We start from the raw sequence: 20,007 nt of genomic DNA, 5'->3' as shown, positions 1-20,007 counted from the left end.
TCGGATTAGCACAGCTGCAGCCGTTGTAGCCCTCTGTGGAGTAAACCAGTGGAAGGAAGACCTCTCCCCCTCTCTCTGCCTCTTCCTCTCTGTAACTCTGCCTTTCAAGTAAATAAATAAATCTTTAAAAAAAAATCAAGACCAGAGTTTACTCAATGTCTACCAACAGGATTTAGAGACCCACAGAGTACATGCCTGGATTTGTTTTCTCAACTAAAATTATACGCAAAATATGATGTGTATATGTGCATTTTTCTGTGGATTCAGTTCACAGCTTTTTCTAATTCTCATCGTTTTCCATAACTCACCACTCACCTTCTACCCAAAAGGTTAAGAACTGTAGCATTTTAAAACCTATGATATTTTGGTGTGATGCTTCCTGTAATCCTTAAGTAGTTAAGTCATCTTTAACAAAACTGTTGCCATTCTTTGAAAATAAAACAAACTAATAATAAAACAAACTTATTTATCCTAAACAAAATTGTTATGGCTGCTTAAACCTTTTGTATTTTCTGTTACATCAGCCAGCTAAACTACCTTCTGCTTATTGTATTGCTTAAAAACAAGTCCATCAGATAGAAGATTTGGAGTTTGATTCTGCCCGATGGTGAATTAAGACTGCTTGGTTGTAAGGTGTGATTCAAACGCCCCTCACTAACATATTCCTCACTTTGCCTTGTCCTGTAGGAAAGGACAACTTGTGCTCCCTCCACAAGGAAAGAAAAGGAAGCAAGGAGAGAGCGCCTAGAGTTGGAGTCACTTACCTTGGTTTGTCCTTTTCCTTTCCACAGTGTAACTCGTTTGTTGTACTCTCGAATCCCTCTGAAAATCAGTCTCCTGCCTTATCCCGGCAGCAAATCTTAGAGGCTTGAACCTTGCTGTGATAGTTTGGAGGACACAAAAGTGAAGTCAGGCCCTTTTCCACGTATTTGCGGTGCAGCTGTGAATATGGAAAGCAAAGTGATGCAACACTGGATGACATTCTCATTTTAGGATGAGAAGCTTTGTGCATCTTGGTAAACTGTTCAAGGTTGGAGGCTGTTAAGTGAGTTGAGCTGGATTCAAACTCAGATCTGTGGGCTGCAAACCCGATTTGCTTTCCATACGTCACGACGTGCCCAGGTTAGTTAGGGTCGGTCGCCGGGCGCTCCTGATCGTTGACACTGAGGATGAGGACCCATACAGACGTTGCATGTAAGGAAGTTCTCTGAGAAATAGAGGGGAAAGTGTTCTCTGTTTCCCACAGTCCAGAAGGCCCGAGAAGGGAACTAGTGCTTGTAGCAGGTGCTGCTGTGAGGCCTTGCGATGAGCTCCCTCCATCATTAATTCCAGCAGCCAAGTGAAATACTTGATGTTTGCCCCTTTTATTTTATTTTTAAAAGATTTATTTATTTTTCTCTCTCTGCCTCTCCTTCTCTGTCTGTGTAACTCTGACTTTAAAAGGTGTACTTATTTATTTGAAAGGCAGTTACAGAGAGGCAGAGAGAGGAAACATTGCCTCTACTTGTTCTTCCCCAGATGGCCTCAGTGCCGGGGCTGGGCCAGGGCCGGGCCAGGGCCGGGCCAGAATAGTGACGACGACGGACATGGCCTTCGTGAGAGAGACAGGACTTTGAGACGGGGTCGGGAGAACCCAGACCTAACTCCCAGCTTTCCTGCTGACCTGTGTGCTCTACAAACTTCTTACTCTGCTCTCGCACTCATTCGGTGAGATGAGAAGGTTAATTGTTCTCTGAGTCTCTCTCTCTTTTTTTTTTTTTTTTTTTTTTTTGACAGGCAGAGTGGACAGTGAGAGAGAGAGACAGAGAGAAAGGTCTTCCTTTGCTGTTGGTTCACCCTCCAATGGCTGCCGCGGCCAGCGCGCTGCGGCGACCGCGCTGCGCTGATCCGATGGCAGGAGCCAGGTACTTATCCTGGTCTCCCATGGGGTGCAGAGCCCAAGCACTTGGGCCATCCTCCACTGCACTCCCGGGCCACAGCAGAGAGCTGGCCTGGAAGAGGGGCAACCAGGACAGAATCCAGTGCCCCAACCGGGACTAGAACCCGGTGTGCCGGCGCCGCAAGGTGGAGGATTAACCTAGTGAGCCGTGGCACCGGCCTATTCCCTGAGTCTCTTAACAGTGATGAAATGATCCTGGCAGTGGGGGTTTTTATTTAACGTGCTTCAAACACAAGTATCAAAGCATGTTTATGGGTGGAGTCTTCAGAGATGACTTAACTGAATCCTCCAGTGCGATGGGTGAAAAAACCAAGGCTCTTGATTTGTGTGGCACTGTCAGCTCTTCACAGCTCTTTCGCACACCGTTGTCCCCTGCGAACCGTATCACGCCCTTGTGGGTCCCATGTTGTCATCTTCATTTTGCACATGACCAAGGGAACTGGCTCTGGGCTGCAGAGTTAGACCTCAACTCAGTGGCTCTGTGACTCTCGGCCTAAAGTTTAGCTTGGCTGCAGGTGTTCGGCCTCCCCAGTAGGATGCCTGCATCCCGTGTCAGAGTGCCTGGGTCGTATAGTCACCTAGCTTCTGACTCCGGCTTCCTGCTAATGCAACCCTGAGAGGCAGCAGTTAGGGCCCCAGCGACTGGGTGCCTGCCATCCATGTCGGACCCGGCTTGAGTTCCCAGCTCCCGGCTCCTTCCCCAGCCAGAGGCCATTTCAGGTATTTGGGGAGAGAGCCAGCAGGTGGCAGCTCTTTAGCTTTTCTCCATTTATCTTTCTTTGGTCCTGTCTCAAATAAATAAATAAAACAATAAAACCATGTTTTCTTGCTTTAGTGATGCAGTCCTGTTGTATATGAAAGTGAGAATTCAGTGACTTATAAAAGAAATTAAACAGGAGATAAGAATGTTTTCTAGCACGAATGTAGTGCTACAGTGGTATAAATAGCAGAAACACAGAACTAAGAAAATAGCCACAACTAGGATCTATGAGTTGATATAATTCTTGTTTTCATTTATTCATGGATTAGGAATAAGGATAACTGAGTTTTAGTATCCTTGTGTTTAAAAGTAGTGAGGGGCCAGCGCTGTGGCACAGTGGCTTAAAGCCCTGGCCTGAAGCGCCGGCATCCCATATGGACACTGGTTCTAGTCCCATCTGCTCCACTTCCAATCCAGCTCTCTGCTATGGCCTGGGAAAGCAGTAGAAGATGGCCCAAGTCCTTGGGTCCCTGCACCCACGTGGGAGACCCAGAGGAAGCTCCTGGCTCCTGGCTTTGAATTGGTGCAGCTTGAGCCATTGCAGCCATCTGGGGAGTGAACCAGCGGATGGAAGACTTCTCTCTCTGTCCCTACCTCTCCCTGTAACTCTGTCTTTTAAACAAGTAAAATTTAAAAATCTTAAAAAAAATTTTTTTTTTTGACAGGCAGAGTGGACAGTGAGAGAGAGAGACAGAGAAAAAGGTCATACTTTGCCATTGGTTCACCCTCCGAGGGCCGCCGCAGCCAGTGTACTGCGGCCAGCGCGCCACGCTGATCCGATGGCAGAATCCAGGTACTTATCCTGGTCTCCCACGGGGTGCAGGGCCCAAGGACTTGGGCCATCCTCCACTGCACTCCCTGGCCACAGCAGAGAGCTGGCCTGGAAGAGGGGCAACTAGGACAGAATCTGGTGCCCCGACTGGGACTAGAACCCGGGGTTCTAGTTCAAAAAATTGTTTTAAAAGTAGTGAGCCATTGATATGCTTTATGCTTGCTGAAATAATTCAAGGAGATGAAATAGTGAAGTATTTTCAAACTGTAGTTGACCTACGGAGAAGTTAAAAGTTAATTCAGGAGGATACAGTAGAAAATGGGAAACTAAAGTATACACAAAATCATTTAATTATTTCACTACTTTGTTGGTGCAAGTTTTGTTTTTCCTCTCTGAAGTATGGAGGTATTGCTTAGAAACAGCACGTGTGTCTGTGCCCATGACCTTGCCATACAGAGCAAAAAAATGGATTTCCCTTGGGAACTTTCAGTAAAAAGATACAGTTTTTTAATTGGAAAAGAAAGCTTGAAACTAGTGTATGGATGTAAGTTTCGTTCATTCAGTTGGTCCCCAAATTGTCCCTCCTTTAACAGTAACTGGTTTTTTAGATTGTGTAGTGTGACGGTGATCACTCACAAAATCTCTAATTTTTATTCAACATTAAAGTTTTTAAGATGACAGGCTACATTTATGCTCTAGAATGAGTAAAAGGAGGAGCTCCCAAAGGTTCTACTCAAGGGAGGGAACCAGTGACGGATGGAGTTGGTGTAGGAGGCAGCCTGAGAGCAGTGCCGTACAGTGTGACCGGGAGAAGATGCCGTCTGGCTGGTCCTGGCGGAGAGGAGCGCTGTACGGTGTGGCCAGGAGAAGGTGCCGTCTGGCTGGTCCTAGCGGAGAGGAGCGCTGTACGGTGTGGCCGGGAGAAGATGTCGTCTGGCTGGTCCTGGCGGAGAGCAGTGCTGTACGGTGTGACCTGGAGAAGATGCTGTCTGGCTGGTCCTGGCGGAGAGGAGCGCTGTACGGTGTGGCCGGGAGAAGATGCCGTCTGGCTGGTCCTGGCGGAAGCCCGTTTTTGCTCAGAGCCCTCTCCAGTCCCTCCTGCCCAGCGGCTGCTGTGCTGTGCCCCGCCGAGCCGCCTGCTCCAGCTCCCAGGCCCTCGCCGTCGCACAGCTGGGGAATTCGGGCAGATGATGCTTGGTGCGACGTGAATGGAACCGGGTTTTGCTCCGCAGCTTTGTATCTGGCCTCAGACCATAGGCAGGGGTTGTTTTGTTTTGTTTTGTTTTGTTTTTCCAGCAGCGGCTTTATGGTGCTTTAAAGGAGAAAAGAAAAGGCCGCGTCACAGTAGTTGGTTTTTAGTTTTTGAGGTAACTCCAGAGCTAGTTTTCTGGAAACTTAAAGTGCCTGAAGTAAACAGCTTGATTAAATTGTTTTGTTAGAATACGACTGTGTCTTGTTTTCCCAGACTCTCGTCAGTTTTGTGGACTATATTTAGCTTGTCTTGGGCCAGCTGTGATTTAGTGGTCATGACAAAACTGTGACATGAGCTCGCGGCATGGAATCTTTACGGATAACTTGGCTTTTCCTGTGATTCGTGTTTCCCTCATTTGGCCTTAGGGTTGAAAATTCCTGATCTAGATTCAGCTGCAGCCAGCCAGCTTCCAGGCTGGTGTCTCACTCACATTAGAACATTCTCTTGGGGCACGTGTGTGGCCTTGTGATTCAGAAGGCGTGGTGTTAGTACATAAAGCCTTTTAATTTTTTTTTTTTTTTGACAGGCAGAGTGGACAGTGAGAGAGAGAGACAGAGAGAAAGGTCTTCCTTTGCTGTTGGTTCACCCTCCAATGGCCGCTGCGGTCAGCGAGATGCGGCCGGCGCACCGTGCTTATACGGAGCCAGGAGCCAGGTGCTTCTGGTCTCCCATGCGGGTGCAGGGCCCAAGCGCTTGGGCCATCCTCCACTGCACTCCCGGGCCAAGGCAGAGAGCTGGACAGGAAGAGGAGCGACCGGGACAGAATCTGGCGCCCCGACCGGGACTAGAACCCGGTGTGCCGGCACCACAGGTGGAGGATTAGCCTAGTGAGCCACGGCGCCGGCCGCCTTTTAATTTTTAAAACTACTCCTTTCTGTAAAGAAATGGTTGAAACACTAACTTCCACCCCACCCTGCCTTGACAAGTCAAGTAGCATTAAAGTACTTTCCCGGAGACGGATTGATTCAGTACTTAATGCAGATTTGCTTCTCTGTGTAATCTGTTTTCTGTGCCAAGGAGCTTTCTACAAACAAACTCAGCTCTTAGGCATCGGGAGGTTCAGGGAGCTCTCAGGTGCTTTGTGAGATCATTTTCAGTAAATCTGAGGATGACAATGAGGGAAAAACCAGAGTGTTGATGTGTATGAGTGTGGTGTGTACCTGTGTTGATGTGTGTGACTGTGATGTGTACATGTGTTGATGTGTGTGAGTGTGGTGTGTACCTGTGTTGATGTGTGTGAGTGTGGTGTGTACCTGTGTTGATGTGTGTGACTGTGATGTGTACATGTGTTGATGTGTGTAAATGTGGTATGTATGTATGTTAATGTATGTGAGTGTGGCATATACGTGTGTTGGTGTGTGTGCATGTGGTATATATGAGTGTTGATGTGTGAGTGTGGTGTGTACGTGTGTTGATGTGTGTGAGTGTGATATGTATGTGTGTTTGTGTGGGTGATTAGCACCCAGGAAATGAAAAAATGATTTGATTTTCAGTGTGTTCCGGAACAGGTTATTAGTTTGACGTGGTGATGGAGTTATAAGGAAAAGTTGATTGGCTTTCCTTTTCCAAGAGTATTGCTACTTAACAACTAAATGATTAAGTGTAGCCTAAGACTTCATTTTCTATCTTAGTCTTGTGGTTGAAATAATTAAATAGGATGGCCAGTGCCGCAGCTCACTAGGCTAATCCTCCGCCTGCAGTGCTGGCACCCCAGGTTCTAGTCCTGGTTGGAGCGCCAGTTCTGTCCCAGTTGCTCCTCTTCCAGGCCAGCTCTCTGCTGTGGCCTGGGAAGGCAGTGGAGGATGGCCCAGGTGCTTGGGCCCTACACCTGCATGGGAGACCAGGAGGAGGCACCTGGCTCCTGGCTTCTGATCGGCGCACTGCGCCGGCCGTGGCGGCCATTTGGGGGGTGAACCAACGGAGGGAGGACCTTTCTCTCTCTCTCTCTCTCTCTCTCACTGTCTAACTCTGCCTGTCCAAAAAAAATAATTAAATGGGATGACATATTTTTTAAAAAAATACATAATATGGTGTTCTACATTTGTAAGATCAGTACATCTCTTGTTGCTTGTTCATTGGCGTTTATCAGAAAAGTATTATCAAGCAAGTATAAGTACTCAAAACATTTGTGGACTGCTCTGTTAGCATGTAGATATATGATCTTTATTTTTCATGTTGTCAAAGTGAGAAAACTGGATGATTCTAACGAGTGTTCAGAGGTTGTTCTGCCAGACAAAATTGAGGCATTTGTTGGAATATATAATCATTTGCTCTTTGAGTTTTTTTGGATTTTTTTTTTTTTAATTTTTTGACAGGCAGAGTGGACAGTAAGAGAGAGAGACAGAGAGAAAGATCTTCCTTTGCTGTTGGTTCACCCTCCAATGGCCGCCGCGGCCGGCGCGCTGCGGCCGGCGCACCGCGCTGATCCGATGGCAGGAGCCAGGAGCCAGGTGCTTTTCCTGGTCTCCCATGCGGGTGCAGGGCCCAAGCACCTGGGCCATCCTCCACTGCACTCCCGGGCCACAGCAGAGAGCTGGCCTGGAAGAGGGGCAACTGGGACAGAATCCGGCGCCCCAACTGGGACTAGAACCCGGTGTGCCGGCGCCGCTAGGCGGAGGATTAGCCTAGTGAGCCGCGGTGCCGGCCGTTTTTTTAGATTTTTATGGAAACCTCTTTCCAACAAAATTTTAAACCAGAGGATATTAATTACAATTTTTTTCTACGAAGACCAAATTTTAACTCAAAATTGTGTGAACTCCTTTGCTAAATTTGTCCATTCTTACGTAGAAATGGAGTACTTCAATGTAATATTTGCTAGTCTGCAACACTGGTGGTCTGCAGATCTGCTAAGAAGTAGCAGAAGATTGCAAAGACTTCGGGATACTAGATTTTCTGTACAGAGAAAAAAAAAAAATGTACTTGATCATATCATGAATCCTATTCCAATAATACAAATAGCACGTCTTATAAAAATAATAATGGCAGGGGCTGGCATTGTGGTGCAACACCAGCATCCTGTATTGTAATACTGGTTTGCATCCTGACAGCTCCACTTCCCATCCACCTGCCATGGACTTTCCTTGTCTAAGAAGATAACTTGTCTGGGAAGAAGGTGGTGTAAGCGCTTGGGCCCTTGACACCCATGTGTGAGACCCAGATGGAGTTCCAGGCTCCTGACTTTGGCTTGGCCCAGGATTGTATCGCAGCCATTTGGGGAGTAAACCAGCAGATGGAAGATTAAATGAATAAATAAATACTCTTCTTGAAGATTTTTATTTAATGAATACAAATTTTCATATGTACAGCTTTTAGGCATTTCTTTCCCCCATTCCCACCCTCCCACTCCCACTCCCATCCCACCTCCCACTCCCTCTCCCATTCCATTTTTCATAAGATTAGTTTTTAAATGACTTGATATACAGAAGACCAACCCTATACTAAGTAGAGATTTCAACTTTTTGCACCCACACAGACAGACAAAGTAAAAAGTACAGTTTGAAGACAAGTTTTACTGTTAATTCTCATAGTACAGCTCATTAAGGACAGAGGTCCAACATGGGGAGCAAGTGCACAGTGACTCCTGTTGTTGATTTAACAACTGACATTCTTATTTATGATGTCAGTAATCACCTGAGGCTCTTGTCATGAGCCACCAAGGCTATGGAAGCCTTTTGAGTCCACAGACTCCGTCGGTTTTGATAGAGCCATATGCAATGTGGAAGTTCTCTCCTCCCTTCAGAGAAAAGTACATCCTTCTTTGATGGCCCCTTCTTCCACTGGGGTCCCACTCACAGAGATCCTTCATGCAGAACTGTTTTTGCTACTATGTCTTGGCTTTCCATGCCTGAAATGCTCTCATGGTGTTTTCAGTCAGACCTTAGGGGCTGATTCTGAGGTCAGAGTGCTGTTTAGGGTGCTTGTCATTCTATGAGTCTGCTGTGTGGACTACTTCCCACGTTGGAACTTTCTCTCCTTTGTGATTCTACCTATTGTTATTACCAGACACTTGGTGTTATTTATGTGATCCCTTTGACTTATGTTCCTATGTATATGATCAATTCCATATTTAATATGATCACTTTATCACATAAGATTAGTGCCACCCAGCTAAATGGGATTTGGAGTCCATGGCAAGTTTTTAGCTTCACCCTTAGGGGTAAGTCTGTCAGAATGTGTGTTGATCTGTACAGCTCTCTCATTCCCATTCTTATTTTTAACTGAGATCTATTTTCAATTGACTTAATACATCTATGATTAATTCTATGCTAAGTAAGGAGTTCAACCAATGGAATTAAGTAGAAAAGAAAAAAAGAATAAAAATAAATAAATAAAATGAAATAATAAACTGTTCCTCGACAGGCAAGACAAGAGCTGTTCAAGTCATTGTTTCTCATAGTGTCAGTTTCACTTCTACAGGTTTCCTTTTAGGCGCTCGGGACTGGTTTATTTCACTAAGTATGGTATTTTCCAGATTCATCCATTTAGCTGATAAATAACTGCTTTTTAAAACATTGGAATGGCAGACATTATTATGTCGGCAGGGATACCAGTTCACAGACTGTATCAAACTGTAGAGATGGTCTGATATGGTAAAAATTGATAAAAATCTTGTACAGTCCTTATTGTCTGAAGCCTGATTATTCCAAAGAGGGAAAATATTCAAAGCTAGTGAGGTCAAATATTTAGAACTCATTAAATGGGTAACCTAAAACCAGTAACAGTGAATTCTGTAAGCCAGACTACACTGTCTGCAATGCTTGAGTCCATATAGAAACGTTTTGTTTTCCTTCTTAATTTTGAGATAATAAAAATTTAGCAGAAACATGGAATAGGAATGGATTTTTAGAGTAGGAAGAGACTTCAGAGGTCATTTAATTTTCCCATTTCATTTTACAGAGAGAAACCAGAGGTGAGAGGTTAAATTCAGGCATCGTGCAGGTAGTCACAGAACTAAGACTAAAATACTCTGTGCAAATCTTCTTTAGAAGACAGAACTTTAAATTTTGTGTTGGGAAATGCTTTTTATGTTACTGTTAGTTTTTTAAAACTTACATACAGTAAAGTTGACTTTTTAAAGTAAGTTCTGTGAACCTTAGCACACGCACACATTCATGTAGCTACCACTACACAACAAGAGACAAATAGTCCTCTTACCCCAGAAAATCCCTTAAGGTTGTCCCTTCGGTCAAAATCTCTCCTGGGGCCGGCGTTGTGGTGCAGTGGATTAAGGCACTGCCTGCAGTGCTGACATGCAGACGTCCCGTTGCGTCCCGGCTGCTCCATTTGCAATCCAGCGCCCTACTAAGGTGCCTGGGAAAAGCAGCAGAAGGTGGCCCAAGTGCCTGAGGCCCTGCACCCGTGTGAGAGACCAGGAAGGAGCTCCTGGCTCCTGGCTTTGGTCTGGCCATTGTGGGGCTTTCTCTCCTTCTCTAACTCTGTCTTTCAATTACAGAAAATAAATCTTTAAAAAAAAATCTCTTCTGCAACCTAAAACTAGGCAACTGCTGATGTGTACACCCTCTCAGTGCCATTTTGCTGATTCCAGAATATTGCATAAAGGAGGTATTCCCGTTTTGAGATCCATCTGTGTTGTATGTATCAGTGCTTCACTCTTTTAATTGCTAAGTAGTGTTCCATTGTAAGATTATGTCGCTATTTGCCTGTTAATAGCAGCAGGAGCAATTTTAGATTCACAATAAAAATTGAGAGAATGAAAAATATCCCATTCTATCCCATCCCCACAATCGTGTAATCTCCCCCATTATTAAACTCTCCCCTCAGAGTGAATATTTGTTACAGCTGATGAGCCTACGTTGAATGGTACAGTCACTCAAAGTTCACAGTGTACATTAGGGTTCATTCTTGGTGTTAGGCAGTCTGTGGGTTTGGACATGTGCACAGTGACATGTTTACAATGTCACGGTATCCTACAGAGTGGTGTCCCTGCTCTGCTCCTGGCAACCCACTGGCGTTTTTACTGTCTCTCTAGCTTTGTCTTTTCTAGAATGTCCTGTTCTAACATGAGAATATAGTTCTTCGGCAATATATCATGCGTAGATTCATGTAGCCAGTACTACACAAAAAGGACAGAATTATTCCATCAACACAGTATCCTCATACTAGATGCTTATTTTTTAAAAGATTTATTTTCATCTAAGAGAGAGAGAGATTTTCTGTGTGCTGGTTCACTCCCCCAGATGTCTGCAACAGCCAGAGGCCAGGAGCCAGGAGCCTGGAATTCTACCTGGGTCTCCCGGTAATGGCAGGGACCTACACCCTTAAACCACCGATTGCTGCCCCCCAGAATGTGTTGCAGGAAGCAGCGCCAGAAGCAGAGGTGCAAGAACTGGAACTGGACCTCCGATTTTAGACTCTGACGTATACTGTGTTTTGTTACTTCCACAGATACCAGTAATCTCAGCATGCAGTTTCCTTAAGAGTTGAGAACTTCCGTCTTTTCCCTTAAAGTCAGCAGTCCCTTGTCCAGATGGCCAGCATCACTTCTCTTTATTGAAAATGTTCTGTCTTCCCTTCTTTAGACTGGCCAGAGTTTTATCAGTTGCATTCGTTGTCTTTCAGAGAACCAGTTTTTGGCTTCATTGATTTCTCTCTGTTTTCAGGCATCCATTTTATTGATTCTGTTCTTTGTTATTTTATTACTGTCTGCTTAACTTTTTTTTTAAGTTTTTATTTAATGAATACAATTTTCTTAGGTACAACTTTAAGAATATTGTGGTTTTTCTTCCCATACCCTCCCTCCCACCCCTACTCTCATCCTACCACCTGCTCCCTTTCCCATCCCATTCTTCATTAAGATTTATTTTTAATTAACTTTATACACAGAAGACCAACTCTATACTAAGTAAAACTTTCAACAGTTTGCACACACACTCACACACACCGTAAAAAGTACTGTTTGAGAACAAGTTTTGCAGTTAATTCTCATAGTACAACTCATTAAGGACAGAGGTCCTACCTGGGGAGTAGTAAGATTTTTGTTAATTTAACAATTAACACTCTTATTTATAAGGTCAGTGATCACCCAAGGCTCTTGCCATGAGCTGCCAAGGCTATGGAAAGCCTTTTGTGACCACAGACTCTGTCACTGTCTGTTTAACTTTGAATTAATTTAATCATTTTGTCTAGCGGCCTTTGGTGGAAGCTTGGAAAATTGACTTGAGGCCTTTTATCCCCTAATAAAGATATAAAACATGATAAATGTCCTCCAAGCACTTTTTTTTTTTTAGCAAGTTTTGATGTGTTTTCATTTTCCTTGAGCTCACGGTTTCCCTTGTGTTTTATTATTTATCTGTGGATTATTTTAGAAGATGATGCTTGATCTCCAAATATTTGGGAAATTTCCAAACACCTTTTCAAATTTAAGTCCACTGTGGTAAGAGAATATAGTATATAGTATGTATAGTTTGTTTTTGGTAAAAAAAAAAATTATTTTTTTGGAAAGGAGAGAGGGAAAGAGAGAGAGAATGAATAGGAATCTCATCTTCTAGTTCGCTCCCCCAAATGCCCAAAACAGTTGTGGCAGGACCAGGCCAATGCCAGGAGACTGGAACTCAATCCGGTTCTCCCGCACGGATGTCACCAAGATCCCAACTATTTGAGCCATCACCTACTGTCTCCCAGAGTGTACAGTAGCAGGAAGCTGGAATAATCTCTTGATCACTATAAATGTCCCTCAGATAATAGTCCTTGTTTTGTCTTCTTCCTTGTCTGATGTATATATGACTTATTCCAATTTGCATGTTGTGTGTTTTATCCTTTTATTTCTACTCTATTTCTTTTTTTAGTGTAGGATAGTTAGAGCATATATATGGGTCTTGCTTTTTTATGTCTTTTAATTGGAGTAATTAGATTTACATGTTATGTATTGCTATGGTTGGTTATATTTTATTTTTAATTAGAGTGCCCATCTGCCAGTTTATTCCCCAAATGCCTGCCATGGTCAGGACAGGGCTAGACCAATGCCAGGAGCCCAAAACTCAATCCAGGTCTCCCCTGTGGGCAGCAGGAACACAGTGCCTTGAGTCATCGCCGCTTCCTTCCAGTAAGCTGGAACAGGGAGTGAAAGCCAGGAATGGAAGCCAGGCACTCTGTTACCAGTTGTCGGCGTCTTCACCGGCATCTCAACCATATGTCCACCCCAGTGTGATTGGTTTGGAATCCGCCATCCTGCTGTTTATTTCCTGTTAACCTTTCGTGTGACTTAAAAATGCTTTGGGGTAATCTTTTCTGTTGGTTCATTTGTTCCACCTTTGGCTAATTCTTTGTTCTGTGTGTATTTTTAGTGATTGCTCTATGATTTATGTTATGCCTCTTTAGTTTATTATAATCTATTAAATAACATTGTACCACTTATTTATTTTTTAAGATTTATTTATTTAAAGGCAGAGAGAGTGTGTAAGAGAGAGAGAGAGAGAGAGAATCTTCCATCTGCTGGTTCACTCCCCAAATGGCTGCAGCAGCCAGGGCCTGGCCAGTCCGAAGCCAGGAGCCAAGAGCCTCTTGGCGGGTCTGTCACAGGAGGGCAGGGCCCAAGCACTTGGGCTGTCCTGTGCTGCTTTCTCAGGCACGTTAGCAGGGAGCTTGTACCACTTTCTTATATAATATACAACCTTTATAACAGTGTTTCCCTGGGTCTCATTCAGAACTTTTTTCCTCTGAGCTTCATTTAAGATAAATTATAGTGCTGTTCACTCATATCTGTTTTTCTTCAGTGTATAATCTGCTAACTTACCATGTAATGAAATTTCCATCTCAAATATTACATATATTTTATCTCTAGAAGTTGTGTTTTTTTTTTTTTTTTTTTTTTTTTTTTTTTTTAACAGGCAAAGTTAGTGAGAAAGAGAGACAGAGAGAAAGGTCTTCCTTTCTTCCTTCCGTTGGTTCACCCCCAAATGGCCACTACGGCCCGCGTGCTGCGCCGATCCGAAGCAGGAGCCAGGTGCCTTCTCCTGGTCTCCGATGAAGGTGCAGGGCCCAAGCACTTGGGCCATCCTCCACTGCCTTCCCAGGCCACAGCAGAGAGCTGGACTGGAAGAGGAGCAACCGGGACAGAACCGGCGCTCCAACTGGGACTAGAACCTGGAGTACCGGTGCCGCAGGCGGAGGATTAGCCTAGTGAGCTGCGGCGCCGGCTTCTAGAAGTTCTTTTTAAAGACTCTGTATTTCTCTCTTCACTATATTCCTGTTTTCATTGACATCCTCAAATGATAGAGAACATAGTTGTAGACCTTTTAATATCTTTGCTTGCTAATTCCACTTCTGTCATTTCTGGGTCTCTCTCCATTGTCTGATATTTTTCTGGTTATGAATCACATTTTCTTTTTTTTTCTTTTTTTCCATCTCTTTTTTAAAAAAATTTATTTATTTATTTATTCAAAAGTCAGAGTTACTCAGAGAGAGAAGGAGAGGCAGAGAGAGAGAGAGAGGTCTTCCATCCGATGGTTCACTCCCCAATTGGCCGCAATGGCTGGAGCTGTGCCAATCCAAAGCCAGGAGCTTCCTCCAGGTCTCCCACGCGGGTGCAGGGACCAAAGGACTTGGGCCATCTTCTGCTCTCCCAGGCCACAGCAGAGAGCTGGATCAGAAGAGGAGCATCCGAGACCAGAATTGACGCCCATATGGGATGCCGGCACCGCAGGCAGAGGATTAACCTACTGTGCCATGGCACCAGCCTCATGAATCACAATTTTGTGCTTCTTAAAATGTCCAGTGATTTTCTTAGTAAATGACAAATATTTGTGAATTTTACATTCTTGGATTTTTAATTTCTCATATACCTTTTAAAAAAGATTGGGCCTTTCCCTTAAAGGCATTTTTGTTGATTGCAAGTTAGTTTGTTCTTTTTGGGCACATCTAGAGCAGCATTGGCCTGGGGCTGCATTCCTCCTGCTTCATGGCTTGGCCCATCCTGGAGTTACTGCTGACTGTCTAGTGTGTTCTGTGATGTCTCTCCCTGGCAGGAGAGAGAGCTTGCGGAGTTGTCAGGCCTTCCTCAGCTCCGGGAGCCATTCCTGTTACAACTCCCTGGCACCTTTGTCTCCTTAGAAATTCTTCCCTGTTCTCAAGAAATGTTACCCTTCTCATGCGCAAGTTTTTAGTTAGCTAAACACTCCAGGGCACCCTTATTCAAATTACTGGAACTCTCTTCCCCTCACCCCAGAACTCCGCCCGCCCCAGGAGTTCTCTCCACCTGGGCTTCCTGGCACTTTTCTCTGTCTTTGCAGTCAGCAGGATGGCCAGGCCCTTCCTCGCTGTCCTGGTAAATTGCTCCCTGGCGGGGAGCCTGGATGGTAGGCCCCGCCTTGTGAGTCTCCCTTCTCCTGGGGCTCACAGCCCTGTGCTGCGTTTCTGGAAGTAGTCCTCACTGTATGTGTACTGTGCTCTAGTGCTTACATGAGGGGGTGCTCTGGACCTGCTTACTCCCTCCTGGACAGACACAGCAGTCAGATCTTTCTAGAATGAGTTTTAGTGCTAACACTCTGCAAAGTGCAGAAGCTCTCAAAAAAATGATTACTTTTTCTAACACTTAACCATCAATTTGCATTTTCTCTGTATTGTCACAAATTACCTTGTGTCCACTGTGGGAACTGCTGTTTATTTTACAACTCAAACAGCATGTTGCAAACTTTAAATCAGAAACTGATGGAAGAAAATGATATATCATACCTAATAAGTTTCACAAATCAGGAAAACGTATTTTTCCAGAATACAAAGATTATCTCAGTATTATAGGGTAGTAAATATAAAATTTAAATATTTAAATATAAAATTGCTGCTTAGCATTTCATTAGATGCCTGAAAGAATCATGTGCCTCAGGTTAAGGACCACAAAGAACCATTTCATCTAGTGGTCTAAAATATGAAGCATACGATTTTATAGGATAGCTCTGTTGAAGATACTTGCTGTAAGGAACTGACAAACGGTATCTGTAAAGGGCCGGATACTGCGTAGTTTGGACTTGGTAGCCAGGTTGTCCCTGTCACTGCCTCTCAGCTTTGGGGCACAGGAGCAGCTGCAGACTGTGCACAAACTAATGAGCTGGCTGTGTTCTGACAAAACTTTATTTATGGACAGTGAAATTTGAATTTCATGTAATTTTAAAAAATATTTATTAATTTATTTGAAAGGCAGAGATACGGCGGGAGAGAGAGAGAAAGAGAGGGAGCGAGTGAGCGAGCTTCCATCCACTCATTCACTCCCCAAATGGCTGCAACAGCCAGGGCTGGAGCAGGCCAAATCCAGGAGCCTAGAATTTCTTCAGGTCTTCCCATGGGTGGCAGGTGCCTCAGGTACTTGGGAATCGCCCACTGGTTTCTCAGGCACATTAACAAGGAGCTGGATTGGAAGTGGAGTAGCGGGGACTCGAACCCTTGCTCATATGGGATGCCAGTGTCACTTGCCACAGCTTATCCTGCTGTGCCACAATGTTAACCCCTCATGTAACTTTTGTATCTGAAACATTCTTTTTTTGCAACTGTTTACAAATATGAGAACTATTACTAACCACCTTGCAGGCTGTTCATAGACAAGTGGCAGGTTGGGTCTGGCGGTGGGTGTGGCTGCACAGCCCTGCGCTGTGTGATGAGAGCTCCCCAGGAAGCTGTAGGCTCCTCTGTAGGTCATTGTATTGGGATTCTAAGTGATACTTGAGACCGTTCCCTGTCATTAAGTTAAAGAACAAAGTAAACGAGATGACACACGTTTGCTCCTGTAGGGCCGGGAAAGATTATATAGTGTCAAAAGTTGTATCCCCGATTCCTTAGCCGGCGGGGAAACTGGAGCAGCGTCTAAGTGATCTTACTCCCCACCTCGCCTCGCGCCTTTTCTCCTTTTAATCGTGGAAGGCTGAATGCGTTCCTCCCTAACACTTAGTTTCAGCTCTCCTGTCTTGTTAAGTTAAAAATTTAGCACCTTTTCCTATATCCCAAGTGTGTTTATTTTGTGATAAAGTTGGCCTGGTACTTAGGAGTAGAAAGTTCTTTCACTTTATATGATTTTTGACTTTGTGCTGTCCCCAGTTAGAAAATGCAGATTTCTTTTCTCCCTGGTTCCCAATCTTGAGATTGAGTCCTCTTGTGCTCATTACCTGTGCGGCTGTGGTGTCTGCCACATCACATTGGTATCCAGCTAGAACTCAAAATCTGTCCCACCGTGTGTCCTCTTTATTTGTTGTTGCTACGGTACTGGTCACCCCCCATTAGAACACTCAGAATTTATTTTCTAATATTGACACGTAGGATCTCTGATTTTGTTTGGTGCCATGTCCAAGCCACACTTCACAAGAGTGGTTATGCCATGCATATTCTTTATTAATCATAAGTGTATTTTCCTTTCTTCCTCCATAAGGTATGTAATTGAAGTTCTTTGGCAGTAGCCCAAATCCAGTGCCATGGAAGGTTCTGGAAGAAAAGGGTTGGATTTAGGTAAAGGCAGCTGCTGGATCAGTGCCTGGTAGCAGCAGTCTGTGTATAGTCACACTCTCTGCTCACCTGTTTCCATGCGTTCCCAATGCACTGGGACATGGTCCAGAAAAAGCAAAAAAAAAAAAAAAAAATGCAGAGAGGCAACTTATTTTTGTTTCAATTCCAAGAGAGAAAAACATTGTTTTCAAATAGAAAATAAAAATAAAAATTGGTTCTGATAGAAGCTACAAATTAATAGAGTTGGCAACCAAAGAGAATCTGTATTGTTAGTAAAAAGTTTAACAATTTTAAGTAATTGTTATTTCATTGTTGACAATACATAGTGATAATTAACAAATAGTTATAAAATCAGACATTTTCTCAAATTTGGGAAGTGGTGTGGACGCCAGATTTTTCTAACAAACTTGTTGTTTTGTTGTTTTGTTTATTTAGAAACTTCCTTCCATAAGCATTATTAACTTATTCCTATCTTATGACACCTAAATATTTTCCTTTTTTTTAAGATTTATTTATTTGAAAGAGTTACACATAGAAAAGGAGAGAGAGAGAGAGAGAGAGAGAGAGAGAGAGGTCTTCCATTGTCGGTTCACACCCCAATTGGCTGCAACAGCCGGAGCTGTGCTGATCCGAAGCCAGGAGCCAGGAGCCTTCTCTGGGTCTCCCACGTGGGTGCAGGGGCCCAAGGACTTGGGCCATCTTCTGCTTTCCCAGGCAATAGCAGAGAGCTGGATCGGAAGTGGAGCAGCCAGACTCGAACCGGCACCCATATGGGATGCCAGCACTGCAGGTGGCGGCTCTACCCTCTACGCTACAGCGCCGGCCCCTCACTTAAATCTTTTCAGACGTGGCTCATTACATTCAGCTTCAACTTGAACGTCACCTTGTCAGTGGGTGCTCTTTGATGCACCTTATGAAGTAGCAGGCATCTCTACCTTCCCAATCTCTAACACCCACTTTTTATTTTCTGCAGAGCAGTTTTCATCATTTGAAATTACTTACTCATCTGCTCTGGGAGAGGAGAGGTCTAGCCTTCCTCATTACGTCTCTAGTACTTTCAGTCTAGTCTTTCACATAAAAGGTCCTGCGTTCATAACTTCCATGTGGTTGATTGGGAGGATGGATACACGGAAGTGTCTGCCCTGCATGATTTACACAAGTGTGTGATTTGCTAGCGTGCACTGTGTATTGGCAACAAGGAGTGCAGTGATGTTACCCAAGCTTATTTTGCTGCAGAACTACTCTTTCTTCAAGAACTTAGCAGTATTGAAGTTCCACAGAAGTCATTTTAGAAATGTGATAGCAATTTTTTTTTTTTTCCTGAATTACTTGAGGGTGGGTTGTTGACATTGTGCTCCATCAACTCTGAATACTTGAGAGTGTGTTTTCTACAAAGATGTTGTCACACTTAGCCAGGATAAAATAATGACCTTTGGAAACACAGCATTGTTAGGTCGCTACAGCCTGATGCATCGTTCCCCTTGCAGTGTATGCCAGTTGTGTTGGAATTCAGTGGTGGAAGTCTCCTGGAAGAAGGGAGCCTCAGGTCTGCACACACCTTGCTTTCTGCCCCTTGGCTTGCCACTAACCTCGCGGGTATGGGAAAACTCCATAGATCCCAGTTGGGAAATTAACAGCCATAATGGGAAGCTGTTGAGCTGGTATTTCTGACCAGCTATGGAGTTGGAGTCTTACCATGTTAGAGGGACTTTTTAAACAGATCAAGAGTTCTATTAAAATTACGAAGGGTACTGCCTTCTGTGTGAAGACCATGTGCAGGGCTCAGCTTTGTGACATGATGGGTTAAACAGCCACCTGCAATGCTGGCATCCCATATGGACACTGGTTTGAGTTCTGGCTAGTACACTTCTGATCCAGCTGCCTGCTAGTGGCCCAGGAAAAGCAGCGAAAGATGACCCAGGTGCTTGGGCCCCGACCACCCATGTGGGAGACCCAGAAGAAGCTTTGTGCTCCTGGCTTTCGTTTGGCCCAGCCCTGGTCATTGCAACCATCTGGGGAGTGAACCAGCAGGTGAAAGATCTCTTTACTTCTCTCTTTCTCTGTAACTATACCTTTCAAATATATAAATAAATATTTTAAAAAATTTTAAGACCATGTGTAAGGCCTAAGGGATTTGTTCTAGCACTAAGGGCAAAACTGAAACATCCCCTTTCTAACAAGTGTAAAACCAAGCATCCATAGTTCACAGTGATCAGTCGACATTTTAACTGCCTGTGGGAGAGAAATCGTCAGACTTCAAAGATAGCGACATCCAGAGCATCTAGAGTACATCGTCTGTACCATCTAGTGTACAACTAAAAAAAACAAACAAACAAACAAACATACAAACAATTGAGTGTGGAGAAACAGGAAAAAAGTTACCCATGGTTAAGAGAAAAGACAGCTGATGCAGATACTGGAGTCAGCAGAGAGTAGCACTCAGTCACTCATTAGGAATGAGGTTAAGATCGTGAAGGAAAAGGGAGCATAAAAATGCTTGTGTAGCTCTGTAGAGAGAAGTAGAAGCTATTTTTAGAAAAGAAAATATAATACCTGAAATGAAGTTTGCTGGATACACCAAGCAGATAAGAAATGGCAGAACACAGGGCCGTGAACCTGATGACAAATCAATAGAAATTATTTTATCTAACAAAGAGAAAGTTAAAAAAATATTTTCACTTAATTTGAAAGATAGACACACAGAGAGGGAGAGAGATCTTCCGTCCACTGGTGCACTCCCCAAACACCTGCAACAGCAGGAGCTGGGCCAGGCCTATGCTGGGAGGCAGGAACTCCATCAGAGTCTCCCATGTGGGTGGCAGGGACTCAAGTACCTGAGC

At 44.2% G+C, this 20,007-nt stretch overlaps 1 protein-coding gene across 13 annotated transcripts in view; it reads left to right on the top strand.

The window, feature by feature from the left end:
- The window catches only part of PEAK1 (pseudopodium enriched atypical kinase 1), a 344,458-nt gene that overhangs the window by 157,731 nt on the left and 166,720 nt on the right, over nucleotides 1–20,007 (top strand). For 4 of the 13 annotated variants that reach the window (XM_051834581.2, XM_051834582.2, XM_051834583.2 and 1 more), the window contains one exon: nucleotides 688–768. The exons of the other annotated variants lie outside the window; for them this stretch is intronic. The gene's annotated coding sequence lies outside the window, so the exon portion shown is untranslated. The remainder of the gene's footprint in view (nucleotides 1–687; nucleotides 769–20,007) is intronic. 13 annotated transcript variants of the gene reach the window in all.

This window comes from Oryctolagus cuniculus, chromosome 12 (genome assembly GCF_964237555.1).
Source record: "Oryctolagus cuniculus chromosome 12, mOryCun1.1, whole genome shotgun sequence".
NCBI lineage: Eukaryota > Metazoa > Chordata > Mammalia > Lagomorpha > Leporidae > Oryctolagus > Oryctolagus cuniculus.
The sequence above is the reverse complement of the archived record's forward strand: the minus strand, read 5'-3'. Positions and strand labels throughout refer to the sequence as shown.